Genomic DNA, 7,872 nt, shown 5'->3' on the forward strand with positions numbered 1-7,872 from the left:
CAAGCGACTCGACGGCACATAACAACAACAACAACATCCCCCACCACTTTACTTAAAAAATAATAAACAAATTCATTCATTGTTGCATAATTTCCTCCCTCCCCTTCCCAGTCCACTTTGTTATGCATCTCTTATTCTGGACTGTTGTCATGCAAATAATGCCTAATCATATATTCCTTTTGAATCGTTCTGCCCTTTATCTGTTCCAAAACAGTGTTTATTATTTATCCCCTCTTTCCTTAGTTTTCCCTCAACCCCTCTGTCAGTCCTGTTTTGTTAGTGTCACTATGCAGTGTTCGTTCTTTTGTGACTGAGATATTTCACTCAACATAATGTCCTTATTCATATTCTACGTGAATGTTGTTGTTGAGTACCACTGAGTTGGAACCAATCCGTAAGTGACCCTCCAGTGGGTTTTCAGAAGCAGTAAAGCCCACGGAAGGAGATTGTCCATCTTTCTCCCATGGACAGCTGGTGGATTCAAAGGGCACGCCTTCAAGGCTGGCATCCAGCTCCTTACCATTAAGCCACCAGTGCTCTCTTTTACACAAAAAAATGAATAAAGAGGCAGATAACTCACCTGAACAGCTTGTAATCTGTCAGCCTTTAATATTATAAAGTTGCTCTTTGAAAGCAGGAACGATGATGAGGAATTCTCCTCACATACTTTGGACATGTTGCTAAGAGGGGCTATTCTGTAGAGAAGGACATGATACTGGGAAGGGTGAACGGTTGGCAAAGGAGAGGAAGACCTTCAACCAAGTGGGTTGACATGGTGACTACTGCAATGGGCTCTTGTGTGTCAGAAAGCGTGACGATTGAGCAGGATAGAACAGGGGTCAGATCTTTTGTTTTTAAGGTTGCTATGAGTCATACTTGTCTCAACAAAACCTAACAACAACAACCATCTCAACCATTCCTCTGTATTCTGAACCAAACCATGTTCTGAATAATTAATCCTTTGAAAGACAAAATTATTACTGTTTTTTTCTTTCTCCTATAAACCATGTTTTCAGTTATGAAAGGCAATATGAATAAAATTGTGGGGGATTGGAATGTATTTTGTTGCACTTAATGGGATTCATGCATCCCAAGGGATCTCTGGTTGTGGAATTAGTGGGATGAGGCTCATGTCTCTGGGCTAATGAAGTTATACAGGCCACCACCAGAAGGCAGAATATACTAAAACTGGGATCACGGGTTCCCACTAAATGCCAGCAGTAGAACACAGATGGGTCCTCTAAGTCCCAAGAGTTGCAAATGAGTTAAGGAAGTTTTTTATTTTCCTTTGGTGGTGTAGTGAAAGAAAAATGGGACCTGTTTTTAATAACAGAGGATGAAAATGGCTTCAATACACGAACTAAAGGATCTCAAGCAACCATTACCACTTTTTCTACAGGAAGCTCAGTTGGGAAACAATTATCACAGAATGAACCCTCTTTGTGCAGTTTAGCATTATCTCTACACAGTAACCAAGTACTTCAAGTTCAACTAAAAGTTCACATGCCAGATAAGGAAAGGTTATCTTCTCCTTAAGAAAGTGCTAGTGTTGGAAAGAAACCATATTTTCTAATCACTCTCCTGCCTCGGCTGGCAGATGCCAATGAGAAGCTGGGTGAGCTCTTCATTGGCAGGTGGTGTTTCCCACCCACCAGGAATGGATTCTGAGGATCCTTTTACAATAGTTGGCTCAGCAGTTCTTTTCAAACTGTCTTTAGTTTTGTAGAGTCCCAAAATGTATTCTTTTTGAGGTGTATTTTAATCCACAGACAAATTGATACAGGCATTGTATTCTTGCCTTAGGGTCCAACCTGGAATTCTTATAAAATTGTGTAAAAGAGCTCACAGGGCAGTGCTTTAGCTCCTGCTGAGCCCATCAGGATGGTTCAGATCATTGTTTAAATCCAGTGTGGTGGGAGCACAAATCCTCAGTGACATCCTCAACATCCTAACTCCTGCTGGCAGCCTCATCAAGAAACCTGTGATTGAAAGTGTAGGGGATCCTTACATCAGAACTAGATAACACAGGGCAAGCACTTAAGCTGTGTCACCACTCCCTGTCCTCACAGCCACCTCACAGGAAACAGTTACAATAAACTGAGCATTCAAAAAATACTTATTTGCGTTTATTATTTCTGTTGTTGAGCATACATAGAGCAATTTAACAGTTTCTACATCTAAAATTCAGTGGTCCTGACAACATTCTCACCTTTTTCTGCGATGTTCCTCCTCCATTAACATAAACTCACTGCTCCTAAGGTTCCTAGCTAATCTTTACATGCTGCTGTCAATTTGAACCCATATAAATCTTGTATGAGTAGAATGCTCAAGGCAGACACTAGTTTCAGCATTTTCTCCCAATAAGATTAGAAGCAAGAATGGTGAGACTTCATCTCATATTATTTTGGGCATGTTCATAGGAGGGACCAATCCCTAGAAAAGGTCATTAGGCTTAGAAAAATAGAGTCGAGACAAACCAACTGACTGAAGGCACAGGAGGAGAGAAAGATGGTGCAAACTCAGGGCACCAAGAGGAAAGTCTTGTTATTACTATGATGAGAATGTTGGAAATTGCTATTATAGACAAAGTCACCCAAAGAAGCCCTACAGAATCCAAATGACTCACAATTTGCTGCTTAACTATGGTCTCTACTGAAAGATGGAAATCTATCGGCCTATAGGTTTTATTTATATTGGCTTTATAAAGCCAATACTGAGGAGATGACCAAGTACCACAGTGATGACTACATTAAATTCTTGCTTTCCATCCATCCAGAAAATATGTCTGAGTATAGCAAGTAGGTGCAGAGATTCAATGTTGGTGAGGACTGCCCGGTATTTGATGGCTTGTTCGAGTTTTGTCAGTTATCTACTGGTGGCTCTGTTACAAGTGTTGTGAAACTTAATAAACAACAGACGGACATCGCTGTGAATTGGGCTGGGGGCCTTCACCATGCAAAGAGGTGTGAAGCATCTGGCTTCTGTTGCGTCAATAATATCACCTTGGCCATCCTGGAACTGCTACAGAGGGTGCTGTATATTGACATTGATATTCACCATGGTGATGGCATGGAAGAGGCCTTCTATACCACAGACTAGATCATGACTGTGTCCTTTCATAAGTATGGAGAGTACAAGTATTATGCTGTTAACTACCTGCTCTGAGATGGGATTGATGATGAGTCCTAAGAGGCCACTTTCAGGTCTTATCCAAAGTAAAGGAGATTTTCCAACCTAGTGCAGTCATCCTACAGTGTGTCTCATCCCTCTCTGAGAATCGATTAGGTTGTTTCAATCTGACCATCAAAGGGCATGCCGAATGTGTGGAATTTGTGAGGAATTTCAATCTGCCAATGCTAATACTGGAAGGAGGTGGTGATACTATTCAAAATGTTGCCCGATGCTGGAAATGTGAAATAGCTGTGGCCCTGAGCACAGATAGTCCTAATGAGCTTCCATACAATGACTGTTTTGAGTACTTTGGACCAGATTTTAAACTTCACATCAGTCCTTCCAATATGACCAACCAGGACACAAATGAATACTTGGAGAAGATCAAACAAAGACTACTTAAGAACCTGAGAACGCTGCCTCATTCACCTGGAGTTCAAATGCAGATAAGTCCTGAGGATGCCATCCCAGAGGAAAGTGGTGATGAGGACAGAAAAGACTTGACAAACGCATCGTAATCTGTTCCTCTGAGAAATGAATTGCCTGTGAAGAAGAGTTCTCTGACTCTGATGAGTAGGGAGAAGGTGGACGCAAGCACTCTGCTAACTTAAAAAAAGCCAAGAGAGTCAAAATAGAGGATTAAAAAGAGAAAGATCCAGAAGAGAAGAAAAAGTCACAGAAGAGAAAACCAAGGAGGAGAAGCCTGAAGCCAAAGGGTCAAGCAGGAGGTCAAGTAACCTGAGCAGACTCATTAACTCTGGCATCTTGCAAAGTTCCCCACATTTCTCCCCAACCTCTCTAGAGTTTTTATTTTCTATTTATCTGTGTATTTATATAGAAGTATATTAAATATAAATATGCCCAGGGACTAGACCGGAACAGGGGCCCTGAGCCCAGCCCAGGGCAGCTCTGCTAGGTGCATTCTAGCTATTGTCTTTTAAACAAAACACAGGACAGAATCCCGAAGTGCAGAGTGCCTGCTTCCTTTTGGAAAGGTACCTTTATAAAGGTACATCCTAGGATGGGGGTTCTGGGCCCTCAGGGATTCCTAATTCTTTCCAACCACTTTCGTTGAGTTACTTTCTCATACTTCCCATTATTGCAGCCTAACCCCATGTGAGCCAAGAAACTCTCACTGCTTGTGCCCTATTGTACCCCAGTTCTGCAGGAGGAGTTTGATAATCTAGTTTCTTTTTTTCAGATTCTATTTTCATGTTTGTGGGAATCTTCACAATTAAATGGTACATTTCTAAAAAAAAAATAGAGTCAGCAAAAGAGAGAATGACATTTTATGAGATGGATTTCCACAGTGATTAAAACAATGCACTTGAGCGAAGCAGAGATTGTAGGGACAGTGCAGGATCGAGCAGGGTTTATTGTTGCATGCAGGGTCACCATGTAGGACTCCACTGAATGGCACCTAACAACAATAATGACATGATTAGACCACAAATAATCTCTCAAGCTTTCTGCATGCCTTTGCCTTGTTCTTTTTTCTATTTTTGAAAAGGTAGATTAGAATGTGTTCTGGAAAACTTCCTTTTAGCCGTGTTAACTTCTTTTTTTTTCGTGTTAACTTTTTAACAACCCAAACGATATTCTTTCTCATTTCCCTGGATGTTTTTTAAAATAACTAGTCTCTGGTGGCCTAGATAGTAGGTAGGAAGTTGCACTGCTAACTCAAGGTTGTGCCTCTCTGACTGGTGGAATCCACCAGTGGTTCTACAGGAGAAATATGGGCAATCTCTTCCCTTGAGATTTGCCGCCTTTACTGAAGAAGGGTCAGCTGTAAATTCGTTCAAACTCCACAGCAATGAGTGAGTCTTCTTTCAGTTGCTAAATTCCTCCCCCGTGCTGGAGTCCCTGGGTCATGCAAACATTTCATACACTCAGTTGCTCAGATTGGAAGTTAGAGTCTACCTTGAAGATCTTGAAAGACAGATCTGGTGATTGGTTCACTTTTAAACCTCAACCACTGAAAACTCTATGGAACAGAGTTCTCCTTGACACATGGGGATCATCACGTGTTGGAGTAGACCCAACAGAAACTGTTGTTGTTAGGTAGGCTTGGCCAGGCTACTTGGTTGAAACATATTCATATTAGTAAGGGAAATGGGTTCAATGCAGGAAGACATGGGATTGTGAGCCAGGAGGCATCATCTCCACCTTGACCTCAGAGGTCCAAGATTCAGAAACAGCATTTTACAGAGATCTGGGACAGTAGTTCAGCTTTGTTCCACTCAGTCTGTGCTCCATTACTTCACTCTCACTTTCTCCTCACAGCATTCATACTTCCATGGAGTGTGGAATGAACCAGTTGGCCATCATCAAATGCTGAGGTTCCTCTTGCTGGTCATATGCTCAGTCAAGGTCTCCTTTAAGTTTAGGCTGTACCTTTCAGCTTTTGACTTAAGCAAATACACTGAGTTAAATCATATATGACATAAATAGCATAGGAAGTAAGTGACATAGCTTGTCTCTGAACTGACACCTAGTAATTTTTGTTCCTACAAGTTCAGGATTTTCCTAATGCAGGAGATATTGTGTTGTTGTATTCTTTTGTGTCTTCAAGTCAGAATCGACTCATAGCTGACCTTCCAGTAGATTTCAGAGGATATTTCCCACCTTTCTCCTGAAGAAAGGCTGGTAGTCTCAAACGACTTGCCTTTAGTTTGGCAGTTCAAATCCTTACCTACTAGGCTACCAGAGTTCCCATGGCAATGCTATTGTTATTGTTAAGTGCCATCAAGGCAACTATGAAGAATAGCCCGATAAACAATATCAAAGTATGCAAGACCAAATTTCATTATCCTTTTCCTTAAGGAGCTTCCCCAATAGCACTTTCTCCAAGATAAACTTGTTTGGTTTTTTGGCAGCCCATGGGGCATTCAACATTTTTCAACAATATAATTCAAAGGCATTGAATCTTCTACCACGCTTATTCATTGACCAGCTCTCAGAGACACTACTTTGCTGTGCTAGTGGTTTTTCAGAGGCTATAAATCACACAGGAGGGTATTGCTCATCTTTCTCTCAGAGTAGTTGGTGGATTCAAACCACACGCCTTTGGGTTGACAGTGCAACTCCTTACCACTAGGCTGCCAGAGCTCCCCTTAAGATGCTATAGTCATTGATTATTGTTATTGTTAGAGACCATCAAGCTGAGGACCACTCATAGTCACCCTGTGAACAAAAGATCTGAACCCTGCTCTACCAAGATAGTCATCGATCAAGTGTGCATATTAAAGCATCACTGACACTGTGTGTAGAAAACTAACATAGAAGTTCTGAAGAAACTGTCCTAAGAAAGATCTGCCTTAATGGTTGTTCCTTGGCTGCAATTTTGAAACTTGGATCTCAGGGCTGTTGTTATTGTTAGGTGCTGTCAAGTTGAATATAACTCATAACAACTCTATGAACAGAAGAGGTGAACCCTGTTCTATCTTGCATTATCTTCACACTTCCTGACACACAAGAGCCCATTGTAGCAGTCACTGTGTCAATCCACCTGGTTGAGTGTCTTTCTCTCCTTCCCCAACCCTTCACCCTTCCCAGCATCATATCCCACTCCAAGTAATAGCCCCTCCTAGAAAAGTGCTCAAAGTATGTGAGGCAAAGCCTCATCATTCTTGCCTCCAAAGAGCACTCTGGCTGCACCCTCTCCAAGACACATCTGTTCGTTTTCTTGGCCATCCATGGAATGTTCAGTGCTCTTCTCCAACATCACAGCTCAAAGGCGTCAATATTTTTTCTGTCATTCTTATTCATTGTCCAGCTCTCAGATGCATAGTTAGTAATCAGAAAGACTATGGCCTGAATCAGTTGCACCTTGGTCCTCAAACTGACATCATTACTCCTCAATAGTTTGGAAAGGTCCCCCAGACTGCAGATTTCCCCAGTGCAATGCATCTACTTGTTTCCTAATTGAACTCAGGATAGTTTCCACCATTCCCAAAAGTAATGAGTGGCTCATTATGTGTACGTTGTTTGTGCAAACAATAGGTTATGCTGTGTATCTGATTTTCTGGGAAGAGTCTGGGATTTTGGCAGGTAAGATACAAAAGGTATCTAAGTGTCAGACCCCTGTCAAAACTTTGGACTCTGAGGCTGAGGAGAGACTCACTGGTAGACAACCACAAATGCGCTGTCACAGTTTATTGTTTGAGAAATCGTATCCTGTGTGCCTTTGGAGATGCTGAATGGCATAGATGATTAAGCACACAACTGCTAGTCGAAAGGCTGACAGTTCAAATCCACTTAGAACTATCTTGGAAGAAAGGTCTGGCGATCTATTTCTGAAGGACCCCAGCTATTGGAAAGCCTCTGGAGTCCAGTTTCTCTCTGAAACATGAGTTGGAATCAGTTCACGACACCTGGTTGGATGTTTGGTTTTGTGTGATTCACTGGGAGATGACACTTGAAAACATGTACCTAGTTTCCTCCAGCTGTCATTTGATGGACCAGTTCCCTTTGCTGATTTTGTTTGCAGCCTTCCTCTAATAAATCACAGTCAGCTATATGCTGATTCCTGTGTTTTCCTAGTGAATTATTAAGACTGGGTGCTGCCTTGGACATCCCCAACATGCACTGTTAATTGAGTCCATATATTTTAATTTCTATTAGGATAACATCATTTCCTCTGATTAAAACAAAACTGTAAGTCTCGCCTTTGCAGATATTACATGCTCTAATCGCACCCCA

General features: G+C 41.6%; 1 pseudogene; it reads left to right on the top strand.

Moving 5' to 3' along the window:
• The first annotated feature begins 2,508 nt into the window (after nucleotides 1–2,508).
• Nucleotides 2,509–7,872, top strand: part of LOC102844027 — a 47,204-nt pseudogene continuing 41,840 nt past the window's right edge.

This window comes from Elephantulus edwardii, unplaced genomic scaffold, assembly GCF_000299155.1.
Source record: "Elephantulus edwardii isolate Elephantulus edwardi_28Jun2011 unplaced genomic scaffold, EleEdw1.0 scaffold00032, whole genome shotgun sequence".
NCBI lineage: Eukaryota > Metazoa > Chordata > Mammalia > Macroscelidea > Macroscelididae > Elephantulus > Elephantulus edwardii.